This window comes from Buteo buteo, chromosome 10, assembly GCF_964188355.1.
Source record: "Buteo buteo chromosome 10, bButBut1.hap1.1, whole genome shotgun sequence".
In the NCBI taxonomy this organism is placed as follows: Eukaryota; Metazoa; Chordata; class Aves; order Accipitriformes; family Accipitridae; genus Buteo; species Buteo buteo.
Window position 1 is genome coordinate 40,704,659 of NC_134180.1, and position 19,122 is coordinate 40,723,780.

The following is a 19,122-nucleotide window of genomic DNA, read 5'->3' on the forward strand; positions in this document are numbered from 1 at the left end:
ACCTTGCCCTCCTGCTCAAAAATGAGTCAATTTTCACTTGCCCCCTACAAGAACGTTTTACAAGTGCTGGACCCAGGAGCAAACTTGGACTTTCACTGTGGGTCCCGAAGGACCCAGGAGAGGACGGCGGTGGTGAGGAAGGCTTAGCGCCTCCTGGGCAGAGGCGACGGGGCTGCGGTGGTCTCGAGGGTCCATGCTCTCTCCTGGTTTTCTCTTCACGGCTGCTGCTTATGAAGTTTCATGGTGTCACGGATAAGCTTTGTCCCTTCCAAGCGATGCATGCTACTGTGAACCGAGCTGCCCTCCATTCTGGAGTTTGTAAGAAGACCAACACAGGTCTGGTTAGATCACCCAGATATTTCTAGGGGGGAAACTTTGCATCTAACAAATCTGGTGTTAAATAAAGCACCTAGAGATGCTTATTACAATTGCAGTTCAATATCTGTGAAGCAGCAGCGATGTGGAGCCCTGTTTGGAGAGGCGTTAGGACATACAAGCCAAGCAGCTTTACCTATACTCCACTGAGTGATGAGAAAGCTGTAGATTGCACTTCTTGTGAGCGGGGCATCGGGAAGGGAGGGAAAGAAAACAGGGACAGTTGTAAATGTAACAAGCATCTATCCCACAGCTTTCCAAAACTGGTCCAGTTCTGTGGACATGGGGAGAGCAAGGGGCCTCTGTACACCCTGCTCCTACCAAAAGTTTGTCAAAACCAGATTATAGGCTTGAGAATATTTCTGGCCAAGGTCAGGTCTAGTCCTGACAAAGCCAAGGAAAATTCAAAGCCAACTGAACTCCCCCCCCCCCCCCAAATGATGAACAGAAGTATTTAAGCCTGAAAGAAGTTTTATTCACGTGATCAACCAAAACCTGGGCTCATATGATTCAAAGCTGTTCACTCGCAATGCACAGACCTCTTACTTTCCAGAATGTGTTTAATTCTCCTACACATTCTCTCAAACGAAAGGTATGCCCCAGATTTCAGCACCTCTGTTGCATCTACTCCGCTGACCCCACAAGAAATCATCTCACTCAGTTTGTTTCCACACCTGGCTTTCTTCTGCTGCAGGATGTCAAACTGCAGAGCAGAACATACCCAAGAACTTTTCTCCCTCCATCCTTGAAGCACTTTAGCTCTAAAACCAGCAAATGGGTGTGCATTTTTTGGGTCACTGGGTTTACAAATTATAAGAGTTGAAAAAGAAGACACATGAATTGTGATCCTCACCTACATAGTTCCTGTTCCACAGCCTTGTTCCATCCCAGTGCAGTGATAGCCAGAGCTTCTGAAAGCACGAAGGGTACTTGGGATGAAAAGAAAGGAGGAGGAAGAGGTGCCGTTTATTAATCCCTTTGTATCTTATAGCCTGTGACATCTGCCATGACTTGCCGGAGTATGTGAAAACTTTCTGCAGACACTGTGCAGCAGAGGTGGACCTGTTCAGAGGTGACACTATGAAAGCAAGCCTCACGCCCAAAACCCAGATCTAAAGCCCTTATGTTTTTTCCAGCCTTGGAAAATTTTGTATGTGGATTTGGGTTTCTTCACTCAATAGCTCCTGATCTCCTAAAAATTCCTGTGTGCAAATGCCAGATACCCAGCTGAGTCCAAGGAGAGTCAAGGAAACACCTGCAAACCAGTGTTCAATGCTCTGCAGAGCTCACCACCTCCATTGCACGGCAGTGAGATTCTCAGCAGCAACACAAAAGGAGCCGTGCGGGAGAGGTCGTAAGGAAAAGTCCCAGGAAACCTCTTGTAACTTGCATAATTTTTAAACTTTGCCCAGTTAAACTGTGGTTCCATTAAACTTTCTTTTGGCTGGCAAAGGACTGGCTGAGTTATTATGGAGAACAGCCCTGAGCAATTAAAAGCGAGCGCAACATTACAAATCTAAGATTCGGTAGACAAAAAATCTCTTGCAAAAGACACAGCCCTACGGAGTTATAGCCTACCCAAATGGGGAGAACCAAATTAAATGAAAAAACATATTGTATATTATCTTAATTTATATATGAGATTTTAGACAGTTCCAGATTTCTGGATTAAATACAATACCATGTGGCTCCATTAAGCCTCACTGGCCTTTTAGAATATTATTGAAAGAAATAATATATAACAGTTTGAAAGGTTTTTGGATGCTTGGTGGCATCATTATGCAATTTATTAATATGTGGGCAGAGTGACTAATGCCTCTGAGGATATATTTTTAGTTTCAAAAAAATAAATATAAAAAAGAAAAGCGTGCTGGAGGGGCCAAGAAGGAAAACCAGCTACAAATGGGTTTGTGCTAGCAGCATGTGATGGCATGCATCATTCTGTCTGTCCCTCCGTAAGCCCAGCACTCAGAACAGACCATTTCTCCTCTCCCTTACAGCATTTCCAAAGGGGCCCAGAGGCCCCAGCAATTGCAGTTCGGTAGAATTTGGGTATCTAGCTCCTTTTCTGGCACCTTTCCTCTATTTCTGAGGCTGAAATGGACAATTCAGATCATCTAGTTTAACGCTCAGTATAAATCCCCAAGAAAATAATTTCACACATTCACTCGCTAATTGAGCCTACTACTATATGTTTCACCAAAGTCATCTGGGCTGGCCTCCAGTACTGATTTCAAGATGCAAAAGGATGACAAATCCCCAGCCCCCTTCAACAGTCTGTCCCAGCAGTCAGCCCCCTCTCCCTTCCCAATCTCTCAATTTTGCCTGTCTTAAATTTCCAGCCGTTGCATCTCGTTATGTTTTCCCCCATTAGACTATAAAGCCCTTTTGTACGCGGTATTTTTTCCTCCAAAGGCATTTACTGCACAGAGTCAGGTCACCGCGTGATCTGCTTTTTTGCTAAGTTCACCAAATTGAGCTCCTTAAGCCTCTCTCCACAAGATTTCCTTTTCCAACCCTCAAATCGTCCTTGTAAAACTGAACCATAGGCTGAGAGTTTACAGCCTCTATCATGAATTCAAGTCCCTGAATCTCAGGTTAATAAAGTCTCTATTTTTTAATAAGGCTTCTGTGAAATGACTAGAAATAGTCCCGCAGGATGTGTTATTTGGAGGTAACTACTTCCACATGGGCTGGAGGTACAGCCCTGCGAGCGAAGCGCGGGGAGAGCAGTGGGAGGGCTCTTCCCTCCTCTCCTTACCCTTTTCTGCAGCCTTTCTTAGTGCTCTTCCAAGCTGCATTTCAAAAAAATGGTATTTTTCTTGGAGGGTCCATCCCGGTGGACATTTCCTAGCCCTCTAGGAAGAAGCAGCATGATTTCATGCCCCCGTGCACGCACAGAAAGCAGCTCCCGAGGAAGCTGCCTCCCCCAGCACAAAACCTGCCCTGCGCCTGCCGGGACTGGGAGCCCCATCTCCGGCGGGAGCAGAGGCACTGACAGGGTCTTGGCACATCTTGCTCTGCAAACTGCTCCTTCCCTGGACCCAGAGAGACATCTATAAAATCTTTCAAAGCTCACCAGAGCCCCTCCTTACCTCCCAAATTAATAGGATTAAAAACAAACCCCGGGGTTTTTCTTCCCCGTCCTTTTCCAGCGCCGGTGTCCAGGCTTCGGAGCTGTTTCTTGCCATTATCAGTTGGTTTATTTGCTGTTTGTTAAATGGGAGTGGAGGTTCACAGAAGGCTTGGCTCTAGACCTTTGAAGAAAACATCCCCATATTGCCAGAAATTAAGTGAAATGACAAGACATGGTGAGTTCTAGACAGTGTCCTCGGGTGCTGGAGCTACGGGTCACTGCTCCACAGCTTCTGGATGAGATAATATTTTGCCTTTTCATGGATCACGTTTGATTTATATGTGAGACTACACACCAAAGGAGGAGTTTAAAAGATATGCCAGCTCAGTTTCCATTCAGCCTGGCCTTTACGTACCCCACAGGGACAAACTTGCTGTCCGAAACTGAAACCAAAAATTTCAGAGGCAATCAGGAGTGATAAAATACTCGAGTGAGTGACGTCGGCGCCCACCCAGCCATTTTAAAACTTTTTTTCCTCTTTCGATTTGTTTGATTTTCTGTTGCTCAGCTTTGCTCCCAACATTTGTGATCCAAATCTTTCGAGATACGTCATTCACTTCACTTCAGGCCAGTTTCCATCACCCAAAGATGCCTACACGTGTCATGAAATCTGCCTGTGACTTAAGAGCTCCCCTAACCTATCTTCGCTATTCGGCTTCAAAAAACCCTTTTTCTTTCCCGCTCTGATGAAAGACCAGCAGTTTAAAAGCAAGCATGAGTAGGTGATACAACTAGACTAAACCACCTAATAAAGTGACCCTCTTTTCTAGCTGTGAGTTGTCCGCAAAGAACATACGGAATGTATGGATTAGAAGAACTTGCCATTGGTTAGTGACTCAGCATCCCAGTACTGGCATTACACCCAAAAGGTAACGTAGGCTTGTGTAAGCAGCCTGCAAAGCCTATTAGATGAATAGGAAATTTTGCGGTCAGGTGTAAAATTTAAAATTTCCACGTGGCAAGCACGACTGCTCAAGTATTCTTAAAAATATTTGTGCTAGGCAAAGCCTAAGAGCCTGGTTGTTTGGTGGAAGCAGGCAGGAAAGGGTCAAAAATGCGAATATGCTTGCATGGAAAGCAAATAAAAATAATCTTTGAAGGGAAAGAATATTAGTGGATGTTTCCTGATGGTCACCATTCACCCTGTTCATTCTTTGCACTCCACTTGCCAAAAGCATAAGGTTTTAATTTTGTTCATGATCAATGTAATATTTAGAGTTTCATCTACTTGAATGATTCTTCAGGGACTGGTTGCAATAGCTACATTTTGGGTTTAAATTGCATTTTTTTTTTTTTAAACTACAACTGAATCTTACCAAGAAGTGAAACTGGAAAGGATAAAATTAGATTCCTGAACCTTCATCCCTTTTTAGAACCAGACATGAAAAAACTGCATCCAGTTTTGTTAAATATTTTTTCCACATCTGGTGTTCAGTCAAAACCATAAGAAAAGTGCTGGAAATCTCACAAGAAGTCTCGTACTCTTGTGATTTCCAGTCCAATTTTTGCAGCCACAGGAGATCTGTATAGTTCAGATAAGAATCTGAAGCAGAAGCCAAACCCAAACTGTGAACCTCCTGAGGCTCACCCCACCCACAACAGCTTATGTCTTTACCCATCATTTGCAGCAGATGTTCTCCCAAATTCTCCAGTGAGATGAAATTCCATTAAAAGTTTCAGGAGAAAGATTATAAGATACATACAATACAAAATAAGTGTCCAAAGCAGCTCATCATGGCCCATTAAGCTATTGTTAAAGACCTTCATACAGCAGCATCTATTGATTAGAGCAGTTTGCTTCTCCTTACTACTTGTTTTTCCATGCTGGGCTTTGGGGGCTTTTTGATCTAAAGGCCACTGACGTCAATGAGAGTATTTCCATTGTCTTCAGTGGGCTTCGGATCAAGCCCTCGACAAACTGGTTCTCCCATAGGTCAGTCTGCAGAGTGTGGGTTTCTGCCAGCAGATTGTCCCTAGAACATTTCAGCGTAGATTTACAGTCTTTATAAAATTTTTAAATGAAGTTCTATAGTTAGATTCATATGGTATATCATAAATTACAGCAGACTCTGCAAGCTTGGGTTTGAGGGTTGGTTTTTTTGTTTTTTTTTTTTCATTTGGCTCTCGGGGAATGTATAGTTTTTTCCATAGGAACTTTTCTCCAAATGCTAATTTTACCTGCTTTCTGCTATTTTGCATCAGGACGTGTGCATTTCTTACAGCCAAAGCTCTCCAAAGAAGGTTGTGCCTGTGGCAGCAGTGGCAATGTGAGCAAGCAGGGACTCGCCATCCGCCGTCTTGATGCTAGTCAGTAGGGCAGGCTGTGGCTTTGGGCTCTCCTTGGTACTAGTCAGACTAGTGAAAAAGAAAAGCAAGCCAAAAGTTTCAGATTACTTTTCCCCCTTAAGGTGTAGTTAAAGCTGAAAGTTGATTTTTGCCTATCGGATGAGCATCTTACGTCCAATTCTGCCATCAAACCCTTGAGGGATAAATCCCTGGGACAAAGGATGATCTTTGTGCAGAGTCTTGCACACATGAACACCAGTCTTAACTGGGACCTCTACGATCTCAACACTCCCTACGGTGGCCAGGCAATGTGACAGCAGGAGACCAGGGACAGACCTTAGACGCTCAAGTCTTAATTCAGATTCCCCGTCGCCAGAGCCTAAATTTAAGAATTCAAGCAGCATTACCATGCCCATCTGCAAAGTGGGAGCAATAATCCCACACTACCTTCTCAGAAACGCTGTGAGGCCATGAACTCTGTCTACACAGAGTAGTACTGTTCAGTAGTAAATGAAATCTGTTTTCACTTCCAAGGCTATGGCATAAATTACTATAGGCAGAAATCCAGCCTAGCAGGCAATGAACTGGATGGGGCCCACTCAGTTCCTTCCATCTTTAGCTTTGATTTTCATTGTTCTGTTTCATTAACAGAATTTCCATGTCTTTTTTCTTTTTTCCCCCCGTTGTAATTTTTCTAAGCTGTTAATTTGCCAGCAGAGAGAATGGCCTCATAATTGTATACCAGCTCCTCCAAAGCACCCACAAGAATCTGAACAGTTTTTAGCAGACTCAGCATTTCCCTCTTTACTTCTCAGCCCTTGTATATATAGAAGAACGAGGCTGAAGAAAGTCTGTTGTTGTGTTCCCGCTGGGGGACATAATGTGGCCACTTGTTTTTTGAAGAATGCATTGCATTCTGCCGACAACTGTCTTTAAAATCAGGACAAGTCCTCCCAAGTCAAGGGGGCTGTGGCAATTGGCACCGCTGGTTTTGAAGGACTTAAATATCACCTCAAACCGGGCACCAGCTGAGAATGTCTTGATTCATTCTATTCTCTCTTTTATTCCTTTTTATTTTTAAGGAAGGATATAGATTCTGGTCAGGTCACCTCTGCATGAAGGAGAATGGGGGAGATGCTCAGGAAAACTATAAGGGATAGCAAAATGGTTCAAACGACTTTTCCAACTCTCCCCTTTGCTTTTCCATGTTCCCAGTCCCTAAACCCTACCAAGGACCAGCTCCACTCTTGGCCTTTTCCCTTATCACTGGTGTCAGAGGTTGCATTTACGCTGCGGATGAACAGACATTTTACCACCACTAGCTGCCCCCTCTGATTCATGATTCATTTGAAAGAAATTAACAGCAATAAATTTGATTCAAATCCTATTTTTTTCCTCAGTAGAAGAGTTTGTGACTGTGTACAAGCACTCCCACTGGAAAGAGAGCTGGAAATATAAAAATAGACGAGACGAATGAGAGATTACAGGCTAAAGCAATGGCCACTTACCAGCCAAATGGGATTCACTGCTGAAGGCTGACGAAGTCTCTTCTGACTTTGCGGTTTAGCAGCAGAGAATCTGTTCCATAATTTTTGTTCAGCCAAGCTCTCTTGGAATTAACGTCTGACCATCGAGTATTTCCTTGGGGCCCTGGAAGAGAGGATGTTCGATGCCAACTTCTGCAGGAATGACACCATACAAGCTTGACCAGGGCGCTGGGCTCTGTGGAGCTGGATGACCCAGGTTTTAGGGAGTAAGCTGAGAAGGGTGGCAGGGAAACCAGCACCTAATGCATCCTCTGCCTTACCTGGCTCCTCCCAAATGTCATTAAATCCTCATCAAGGAGGCTTCTGCAGGGAATTAGGAAAGGGCACAGAGCAAGACATTATTTGCCCGTATCTGAACTGGGGATTTCCACCATGGTTTGGCTTTGTCCCTCATGAAGACCCTGTTTAATCTCCACGTTTAAGATACAAACACTCAGGCACAGAAAGGTTAAGAAATCAGCTCAAGTCTCAGAGCCAGAAGTAAAGCTCATTAGTTCTTCATCCACAGGGAGCCCTTTGCTTCCGTCTCATCCGAACTGCCATACGACAACTGCCATCAAAGGCATTTCAAAAGAGGAGATCAATTTTATAGCGGTTTTACTCTTTGAAAGCACAAACAGGCTCTCCATTAGGAACTATAATTTATCTGACTGTGACCACTGACTACAGGTCTATGAAATATGTCTAAATGGATTGCACGGAGCCAGAAAACTCAACACAAATATATATGGCACACACATAACAAAGCTCTGCAAATCTGAAAATGCAGGGTATCAGCAAGTGCTCTGGTTTTCCGGACTGATTTGGGAGGTAGGTAGGCTTAGCTGAAGGCTGCGGTTTCTAAATTGGACATGGTTACCTAAAACTATTGGAAATTTGAATTGCATGTCAGATGTCTGGAATAAATGGACTCAAGAGACGTAAGAAAAAACATGTGGCCCAGTATTTTTCTCTTTTTTAATGTCTTGTGGAAACTGTTTAGATCTCATCTGGGGCTTGTATAGTTTCTTTGTTTAGTAATTCTGAACTGAAATTCTTTGTAAAGCTTTGTTAATTAAAAGGTAATAACTTGATTGTTGCACACGGAGCCGTTCATCCTGAGAGATGCCTGTGTGCTTTCCAAAACATACTCTACTTTCTGAAAAAGTAAACGATCCTTTGGAAACTAGGCAGCACAGTTATTTTATTTACCTCAAATCGACCAAATTTAAATTCCAAAATGGACCATTATGGCCTGACCCTGTTTCTAACTCTGCCAAGAGCTGTTGTAGCTGGGCTGTTGCACTGTCCCCCCCCCCCCGAGCCCCTGGTGCCAGGTGGACTTGGGGCTGCACATCTTTAGCAAGACCATCCAATACAATGATGAAGACCATAAGCAATAGATTTCCTGTGAATTGTAGTTCTGGGGTGAACAATATCACCAAGTCCATGGCACACAGCTGTATCATCCCACCGTGCAAAAGGACACAAGAAGACGCCTTTCTGTAGGCAGGGTGGCCTAACTGAACTGAGGAGGCAGGACTTGGGATGAAGTGTTTCCCACCAAGATGTAGCCTTGGCTCTCAAAAGAGAAGAGGGAATTTTTCAGCTTTGCCACATCTTGGAGATGGTACATGGCTTCCTGAGCTCATTTTGGAGTCCCTAACCCCTGTTTTCCACAGCCCAGCAGCATTGCCACAACCTTCATTTTTTGTTTGGTGAAGTCAACCCAACCAACCAACCTACTCTTCAGCCACAGCAGCTTCTTGGCCCACAGTCTTTGCCTGGTGGATCTTCCCATTTCTGATATTCACTAGGAAGTTCCCAGGATGAGGCAGATTTGTTGAAGTTTTTCTACTTTTCTTTTTCTGATGCCTCCTGAGCACTTCTGATAGCTGCTCAGGTGCAGCCTCCTAATTTTAAGGGCTAGAGTACAACACATGGTAGGTCATTAATATGGTTGGAAAAATACACACTCCTTCAATTTTTTTGACCTAATCTTGTTCTACAGCAACCCAGTCCTGGACTAAGAGAGCTGATCTCTTTCTTTTCATCTGGCAAGGATGCATGCTCAGGCCTAGATTGTTGGAAATGGCATAAGGGCATAAAAAAATGACTTTTTGCTCTAGGACACTTCTTCCTCTTCAAGATTTTGCATGCAACAGAAAAGGCAGAGAATCTGCATAGGCTGTCCAGGCAAAACCTGCATCTCCTCTCAGCAAAAACATATGGTAGTTGGTGTAGCTGAAGTTATGTTCTCTGAAAGCCCTAAACTATACCAGCTAAAGTAGAGTTAATGGCGGCATATAAATGTCATTGGAAAAAATTACTGCCTTTGTATTTGGTTCTTTTGCGGGTATTAAGGAATCTCCATCCAGTCTCTGCTTTTGGATATATGTATATATATAGGTCTGTGCAGACTTGGCAGGGTTAAACTGCCGGGGGTAAGAAAGGACATAAACTCTTGGAAGGATTTTGACACCCCCCTCTTTCCCACTCCTAGCACTCAGGCGTGCCAAAACGTTATGGTTTCTTTTAGACCTGCATAATTAAATGAGTGATGAGGAATTTCTCACCAATATAAAACTGAATTATTTGTTGCTTAAAATAGAGCTGTACCCTCTCCAGGTCGTCAGCTGGTGTCAATCAGCCTGCTCTTGGACACCACATTTTGCTTTTTGGAGTTAACACCAAGAGCATCACGACAGCATGGTGCAACCCCAAAGGGTCCGAGATTGGGAAGGGACCATCATAGTGACCAGAAGGGAAGCAGTCCTTGTAATTCTTTTTTTTTTTTTTTTTTTAGGAGTTTTCATGCTCGGGCAGGAATCTTCCCACCTGGGGCTGGGGGGTGGGCTGCTGGGGGAACCGCGAAGGATGGGGAGGGCTTGCGGGGGGAAAGCCCACGCAGTTTCTCTCCCGGTTTAACAGACAGCCTGGGTTCATACTTGCCAAATTTTGCGAGCAGCCGGTAGATTTACGAGCCCCGGGAGTGCCCCCGGCTCCAGCTGCTGAGCTGGGCGGCGGAGGAGCCGGGGTGAGCCGCGACGGGGCTGCACGGGTGACACCGAGAATAAAAACGGGGGAAAAAAGGCAAAAAGGAACACAAAAAAGGGAGGGGAGCGCGCGGAATTGGGATTTAGGGGCTCTTTTCTCAGCCCTTGGCTTTTAAGGGCGTTGAGAAACGCTGGTCCTTGCTGGCTTGAGGAGGGTTTTGCAAGCGAAGAGCCGGGGTTGGGGGGATAAAGCCAGAAGTTAAAAAAAAAAAAAAAGGCATCAGGAGAGAAATCCTGGAGGAGTTACGGAGGAGAATAACTTGTCCACAGGGTGTCAGTCTTGACCCACATTTGGGCCAGCACCCAGCCTTGTCTGTGGCAGCAGGAAATTGGAGATTTTTAGGTCCCCAACAAGCTTCCCAAAAAGGCAGAAGCCTCGAAAAAAAAGGGCAGGTTGGCACCTCTGGGTGTGCTGACCTGGGCACCCACCCTCCTGGCTGCTCCTGGCCCCGGTTACCCAGCTGGCCACCCTCCTAACCCCGCATTGCACCTTGCCTTGCCCTGTCCAGAGGATGGGGTTTGCACGGGGTCCTCCTTGTTCCAAGCTTCCAGCACACCATGGAAAAAGGGATGGGGAGTGGAAAAGAACACTCTTCCCCCACAGCCAAACTCTTTCTCACCATTCTGCCCCAAACTTCTGCCTTCTCCCCTCAATGTTCCAGAAGTATTTTAGTTTCCTGTGAAATTCCCCTATCATCCCATACTGTCAGCCTGCCCCCTCCCTCTGGGAAACCTCCTTTTTCCCAGGCACTGCCTTGTGGAAGGTGCTGCATTACAGCTTTACGGCGAGTCCTGAACCAGGTTAAATTAAGTGCTGATAACCTCTGCTTTTGACAGCTATACTCAGCAGAGATTGGAGGGGTTCTTGAGTTAAGGAGAAGCCCTATGAATTACTACCTTGTTTCCTTTGTCAGGCTTCTGCAGTCAGGAGGGCAAAGCTGGGGTGAAGCCAGCTCTGGGTGTATCCTGAAAGCAGGGAGAGCCATGACCTTTTTGTGTAATGCCGTGCTGAGGGGACTCTCTGCCCGCACTCCCCGTGCCGGCCGGAGGGCTAGCTGACACATTAGTCTTCCCAGGAGAGGCACAGAGGGATGCGGTCAACCACCGGGCTCGGAGGGGACAGTGGGTGACATGGATGCTAGGGTCAGCAGCACAGCAGCCAAGGTACAGGCTGCAACTTTTACAAAGCATCAGCAGAGCGTGAATTATAGTGTGTCCTCCTGGCAAGGCTCCTGGAGCAGAGGACACACCGGCAAGAATGCTATCTCCTCTTCCAGGGCTGGTTGGGACAGGATTTGTGTGTAGTGTGTACAGCACATAATTCATCAGACTATCATTTACATAGCATGAGCTCAGCACTGCAGCACTCTCTGACATTTTGAAATATTCTGCTAGGGGCTCAGCAGCTTATTGGGAGCATCGCACGAGACACATCCCGAAAGGGATGCTGTCCCCTTGCATGACTCAACCCTCTGGTTGGAGGAGGTGCTCCCGAAAAGCCTACATCCATCAATCTTACCTGTCTGCAACCGCCTCATTTCTGCAGTGACTTCATCTGTTGCCCCAGGACAATGTCTTTAGGTGTGCTCAGTATAATTTTAAACACTTCTTGGTTTTCTTTCAGGCCATCCTCCTTAATGTGGCTACCCCTAGCTTTTATGGAAACACCTGCAATATGTAAACGCAAACGTATAAATCTCTGTAATGTGAAAAAACAGCTTCATGAAGCCGTACAAGAATGCAGCCACGTGACTGCAAAACTTCATTTACAAGTATCTAAATATAGATCATAGCAAGCAGCAAACCCAGACTTCAATTTTCAAAGCGAGGGCATAGGGGAGAGTGCAGAGTCAGCACTTCTTAAACAAGAAGTTCTTCTTGTACTAATTCATTTACAGCGGCATCTTCCTTTGACACAGCATATTTGCATCACCGAATCCTGATCACAGAGACATAAAGATTTTTATGGGAGTCGGAAATAGCCTCCGTGCAGGCGCTGCTGTGGAAGCGCTGCACCACCGCCGACCTCTGCACCCAGACAAGGGCAAGCTGCAGTTTGCACCGAGCGAGCTGCGCAGGCTTTACTCCTCTGTGTGCTTTTATCACATCTCATTTCAATTCCCTGCTTCCAATTTGCCCAAGTTGCTTCCCAGCACCGGCGGCCGTGACTGCCCATGGTCCCAGGGAGCACAACAGGCTGTTAAGCACCGTGCAAGGGGTGCACAGGGCGTGCAGGCTGAGCCCTGAATACTGGATATATCCTCTGTTCTACCTGCCTACACCTGCAGCTCAATTGTTTAGGATGATGGGGACATCCCATGCATCATTGTACGTCTGTCTATTGCCATTATCTTGGCTGCCATTAGGTATTAAACTTTTTCAAATCATTCTTCTAGCCTCACAGTTTCCATAGAAATAAATTTTAAATTTAGGAAAAGTCAATTGTCCTTTGAAAATCATTGAAAACACTGTAGAGAGACAGCAGCAAGTGTCCTACCCAACATAGCCTGGTCAAACGGTGTGAGATGGGTTGACCCTGGCTAGATGCCAGGTGCCCACCAAAGCCGTTCTATCACTCCCCCATCCTCAGCTGGACAGGGGAGAGAAAAATATAACAAAAAGCTTGCGGGTCGAGATAAGGACAGGAGAGATCATTCACTAATTACCGTCATGGGCAAAACAGACTCAGCTTAGGGAAAATTAGCTCAATTTATTACAAATCAGCCAGAGTAAGGTAATGAGAAGTAAAACGAAATCTCAGAACACCTCCCCACCACCCCTCCCTTCTTCCCGGGCACAATTTCACTCCCGGATTTCTCCACCAAGCCCCCCCAGCAGCACAAGGGGGACAGGGATGGGGTTTACGGTCATCACACGTTATTTTCTTCTGCTTCACCTCCTCAGGGCGAGGGCTGATCACACTCTTCCCCCGCTCCAGCGTGGGGTCCCACTCACGGGAGACAGTCCTCCATGAACGTCTCCAACGTGGGCCATTCCCACGGGCTGCAGTTCTTCACGAACTGCTCCAGTATGGGTCCTTTCCACGGTGTGCAGTCCTTCAGGAGCACACTGCTCCAGCACGGGTCCCCCACGGGGTCACAAGTCCTGCCAGAAAACCTGCTCCGTGGGCTCCTCTCTCCACAGATCCGCAGGTCCTGCCAGGAACCTGCTCCAGCGCAGGGTTCCCACGGGGTCACAGCCTCCTTCGGGAACCCACCTGCTCCGGCGTGGGGTCCTCCACGGGCTGCAGGGGAATCTTCGCTCCGGCGCCTGGAGCATCTCCTCCCCCTCCTTCTTCACTGACCTTGGTGTCCGCAGGCTTGTTTCTCTTACATGTTCTCCCTCCTCTCTCCGGTGGCTGTTTCTCACTGTCCCAACTTTTTTTCCTTCTTAAAAATGTTATCACAGAGGCGTTACCACTATCACTGATTGGCTCGGCCTTGGCCAGCGGCGGGTCCGTCTTAGAGCCGGCTGGTATGGGCTCGCTCTCTCTCAAACACAGGGGAAGCTTCCAGCAGCTTCTTACAGAAGCCACCCCTGTAGCCCCCCCCGCTACCAAAACCTTGCCACATAAAACCAATACACGGTGGAACAGTTCTGCAGGATTCAGCCATACTCCAGATTTGCACAAGGAGTAAACTCACATTAGGCAGCCACAAACCCACCTGCCAGGGTTTGAGCAGAGAGCAGAAGGGGGGGACCAAGGCTTTGAGAGCCAAAATTCTAATAGCCTGAAATCAGCCGTGTTCTGGGTTTACAGGATCATTTTCCTAAACCGTGAGGGCTGTGCCCAACTCACAACCAAGACTGGATCCAGCTGCAGGGAACAGGAGATGTCTGGGGAAATGACTCCCTCCCCCTGGACATCCATCCCACTACAGGATGAGTGGTGAGAAAGGCTTGAAACGGACCAAACAGGGAAGCACTTTTCCAACCTGAATCCTCACCTGGGAAAGCACTGCTCTTTAGGAATGGGATTTAGGTTTTACAGCATCAACGGGACCTAAGCAGATGCATGAGCGAATCCCTACAACTAAACTCACCACAGAGACTGCTCTGTGAATTCCTAAACATCTTCCACTGGAATAATCAGAAGATCACACGTTTTCTAAATATTGCATAAGTTGGCTAGTTGCTTGAATTTCAAATTTCGGGGCAAAGATCTATGTTATTGTCAACAAAATCCCAAATTATTAAAGAGCATTTTTCACACTCTCATTCTTATTCACTGATTTCCTATTTAATAGACATAAAGAACATTAACTGGTGTTTGTTTTCAGCCAAGTGCTGAAATACTGCATTTTTTTTTACAGAAGAAAAATCAAGTCGCAACTGTTTATGTTTGATGGGACACACAATGGGGCACCGTGATGTTCTCAGATTAGGGCATCCAGCTGAGGCTGCTGGACTTTGGCACATCAGTGTGTTCCCAAACCAACCCAGAACACAATGTTGTGTTGTGATTAACTCCATCAGATGTTCTGGTAGCAAACCTAAGATTTTCATGTGGAAAATTTAAGTTTGCACAGAAATTTTGTTTTCCTTCAATTAAAAAACCCCCCAGTCTTCTCTACACATCACGCACAATGCAGAAGAGTCAGCACAAGACCAAAGAAGAGCCACTGTATCCATTCTGCATTTTGTCTTTAAAAATTACTGCTGTATTAGCAGCAGTTTTCTGTTCTCATACTCATCTTCCCCGGTGCTGCCTAGTGTGTTAAGAGCACTTTGTGCCACGGTCTTTGGCTAAAATCCCTGCAGGACAACCAGAAACACTTCAGCCCCACAGACATGGGGCAGGCAAGAAGCAAAGATGCCATCAGATGGAAGGAGGTGACAGAGGTGTGCCAAGAACTGTCCAGAGCACCACAGCCAAAAATCAGGGGACAAAGCAATGCTTTCTCCCAGCCAAGAAGGATAAGCAGAGGCTCTTGCCCCTCCTAAAACACCAGCAACAGAGGAAATTGCAGCTACTTCATGTTCCAAAGTCAAGCTTCTCCCAGCCACCCAGCACACAGCAGCAACACATTAATTATATATATATATATATATATCTATCTCCAAGAATGACCTGGTAACTGTAAAAAAAGTAACTACATAATTATACTTTACTACTGCTTTTGTTGGACTCACTCTGTAATTACAAAGTAGTTGCTAAGGAAAACCACTCCATAGGTTTTGCCATGAGCAATTAATGCAGGTTACCAACATGATAGTTATGCAGGGCCAACGCTAACATTGGCACCCAACCGTGTTATTCATCTATCAGTTGTGGCTTCCCAATAATGAGTGCTCTGCCTCATATTACACATCCACAAGCACGAGAAACAAATTGCATCAAAAACCCAACTGCACTACTGAAAGGCAAACCTAAGGAGCAGATAGCCATCGTGTGTTATGGTTCCTTTCCCTTGATTTCTGTTTTTGGCAAAAAGGCAGAGCTGGCTCCCTTCTTGCTCCGCAGGGCAGGTTTGTGGATGAGTACCTCTGCCACCCATGGGTCTTGTGTACACCTTGCTTTCCCCATCCCTTGGATGTGGTTTTCTTATTGCTTATTATTCTTATTTCTTATCTCCTATCTGGGGTTAGAAAAGCACAACTAAGGACACCAAAATTGCAGATTGCTGCTTAAAATTACAGCCTCCATGGTATCAGTGTTAGGGGTGGTTGTCCATCGTCCTTGCCTGGAAAAGTGGCCGTGCTCCCTTGCCTCTTACTGCTTTCTCCATGCTGGGAGATGCTAACATCTGTCCGGATAGGGATACTTACCCAAAACACTCAGCAAGGCTGGATCCTAAGGGGAAACAATGTCTAAATGTTGGTGATGGGTCACCTGCACCGTCTTACAGCGGAAGGAACAGGCAATGGGGTCTCATCCCAGCACGGGAGCAGCCTGGATGGGTTTCTGCCCTCTCATTCCTCCATGGCTGCAACCAGCATTGGTAATGAGAAGTATCATGGAGGAAGGTCCTCAGGGATCTGTAGCCTCAGGAATGTCCGTGGAGAAAAGCCTTCCCCTGGCCTAGCTTGTGTGCAGGGGCAGAGGACATCCAGATCTCTCCTCTGAACTGAATTCAGTGTGTGCCTTGTTAAAACGACAGCTGTAAGAGCCGTAATAAAAAAGAATAAAATCATTGTTGTAGCAGGATCCACCTGCACTAAACTGTAGTCCTGCAGGTGAACCTTAGCCAGCTCTAGCTGAAACTTCTCGGCCCTTAAAAACAAAGCAAGACTCATTAGTCTAAATTAGATGCATCAACCAGACACTTAGGCTTCATACCATTAAGAGGCAGCCTGCAGGCATCGTCCACCCAAACCCCTTTCAGATCCTACCTTGACGCTGGTGTGAATGACAGCTCCACGCTCTCGCCTGTCTCTGCCACCTGTGCCAGCATTTTCATGAGCACGATAAAAAGTCTTGTGCAATTCAGTTCTGGACCATTTTATTTCAAGTCTGAAAAAAAAAAATCAAAACAAAAGGGATCTTCAGATCTTAAAATAACATTTTTTGCTACAGCTGAGGCAGCTTCTGGCCATTGCTGTCTCCTGCCACGCCACAGAGATGTCCCATCCTCTGAGCCACCAAGCAGAGGGCACCTACCCCAAAGACACCTCACAACCATAAGAGTGCACCAGAGCCGTGTTCCTCTGTTTCAGGTTAGAATTACAGATTTAACTGTGTCCCATAATTTACCATACTTGATTCTTCAACATCCAATCTTTTGCTTATTTTCAGCATCCCCACATTTTTCATTTTCTTTCCCCATCACATATTCATCAGATGCTGTACAAACAAGTGTAGATTTAAAGTGTCCCCGTAACATTTTACTTATTCTGTGACTTAATAATAAAAAGAGCACTGAATAGAAAGGCTAGAGTTCAATTTCTGGGCTCTATTGCCATTTGCAAGCTGCACTCTCCCACAGCTCCTTGCTTGAAATACAGCTACCCATTCAGCTTTATGCTAGCTCTGGAGCAATAAAACTGCACTTTGCCAGAGGAATTTTAAATCGTTCTACACCAATGCAGAGATCTTTAAAAAACAAATATAAAACATAAAAAGTGAGGGTCCAAGTGGAACTTTTGGATTTTACCAAGTGGGTCTGCAAATTCTTCATCTTTGTAAAGAAAATTTTCACTTTCAGAAGTGAAAAGGGAGATTTTTTTGGATAAAGATTTTTATTTAATTTGCCTAAAGGCCCCAGAAATATAAAACTTGGTGAACAGGAATTTAAAAAAAAAAAAAAAAATCTACCTTAAGTGGAAATCTCCATCATATTGATGCATTTAACAATTTAGACTACAGGAGCCTATAACCCAGACTCTGTTCCCGGCTCCGGGTCCGTGCGGGATGGCTGGGCAGCTCTCGAGAACGCTCACCATGGCCGACGGGCAGCAGGATGCGACCCTCTGCTCTGCACTGAGGGGAACAACATCAGGTCTGTGCATCTTGCTGGGCGGAGGGGATTTATTATTTGAAAGGTGTCACAGCGCAATGCGCAGGGCACGGAAGGGGCATCTCCCGTGTCCCGTTGTGAGTGGCTTGGCACTTCTCTGCCAGGTGCCTGTTTTTCTCCGTGTTTTCTTTGTCTGCCTTGGATTGAGACTCCCTGGAGGAGAGCCCACTTCTGCGCAGTGCAAAGTACCGCAGAGGCCTGGCTGCACCTGGGTTTCTAGGAGTGAAATTAAGCAATTACAGATTGTTGCTCTCATTTTTTGGCAATTTCATGCCGAAGTTCTGTTTTTCTTCAAAGCTAAAGGTCAATGATTAATTCAAAACTTTAATTTCCCTCAAAACTATGGGCTGGGAAAATAATGCAGAGGCAGTGAGCCCGATTCTGCCCTCTGTTATAGCTTTGTAAACCTGAAATAGCTCACTCTGTTTGCACCAAGTCTCTGCCTTCTGATTTCTTCTGGTCTTTTCCAGGGCTGTTACAGGGGCTGTGGCTGCAACACTGGCTTTCTATGGGCCCAGGTCCTCCCAAGGATGCTTGCATTGTCTTCTCACTTGGACCAGCTGAACTGGACACCAGCACTCACAGCCCTGGAAGCATCTTATCTGGGATTCAAAGTTAATTGAAGTCCTTTCAACGCAGGGATTGATGAGGTATCAGATGATGCCCTGATTTAAATCTCCCTGGGTGAAGGCGTTGCGGACACAGCTACCTGTGAAAGACCGCATACGTTTTAGCAGAGTACAGATTTTATAATCCATTATGGTCATTGTTGTGTTTTCATTAATGTGTCTTGAAAAATAAGATGTTTAGCTAAGCTTACTAATTCCTTGAAACTCAAATCATTTAAGCTGTCTAACCTTGTTCAGGATAATTATTTCTATCCATTATCCATCATGCTAAAAAATGACAGCTCTGGGACAAGGAGGCTTTTCAAGCAAATGTTTTAAGACAGTGTTTTAGGTTGCAGGCACTGGCAAATGTTAATTAAATTAGATAAACAATGACTCAGAGTAGCTGTGCTATACTGGAAAGAAAGATGGGAGGTAATGCGGGAAGGAATTTGGCAGCTCAGAGGTCGAAGCAGCTTTTTTGGAACCGAGAATCTGTCCCTTGAGCAAGTACCTTGCCTGAATTCAACAGGATGAAAAGAACTGGTGCCCTTTTACTTTTACACCTCCAGACAGCATTTGCATGGATTTGCCGAGTGCGTTTCTGCCAGGGCACACGGTGCGCGCTATCTGTCCAAAGCGTCCTCCACATCCATCCACCAGCCTTGTCCACACAAT

At 45.7% G+C, this 19,122-nt stretch overlaps 1 long non-coding RNA gene across 1 annotated transcript; it reads right to left on the bottom strand.

Moving 5' to 3' along the window:
- Positions 1-13,081: 13,081 nt before the first annotated feature.
- Positions 13,082-17,784, bottom strand: LOC142035521 (uncharacterized). Its single transcript, XR_012651904.1, has 3 exons — positions 17,760-17,784; positions 16,713-16,833; positions 13,082-16,593 (listed from the first exon to the last, which is right to left on the bottom strand). It is a non-coding gene; the product is annotated as an uncharacterized LOC142035521 (long non-coding RNA).
- Between the last annotated feature and the right edge of the window lie 1,338 nt (positions 17,785-19,122).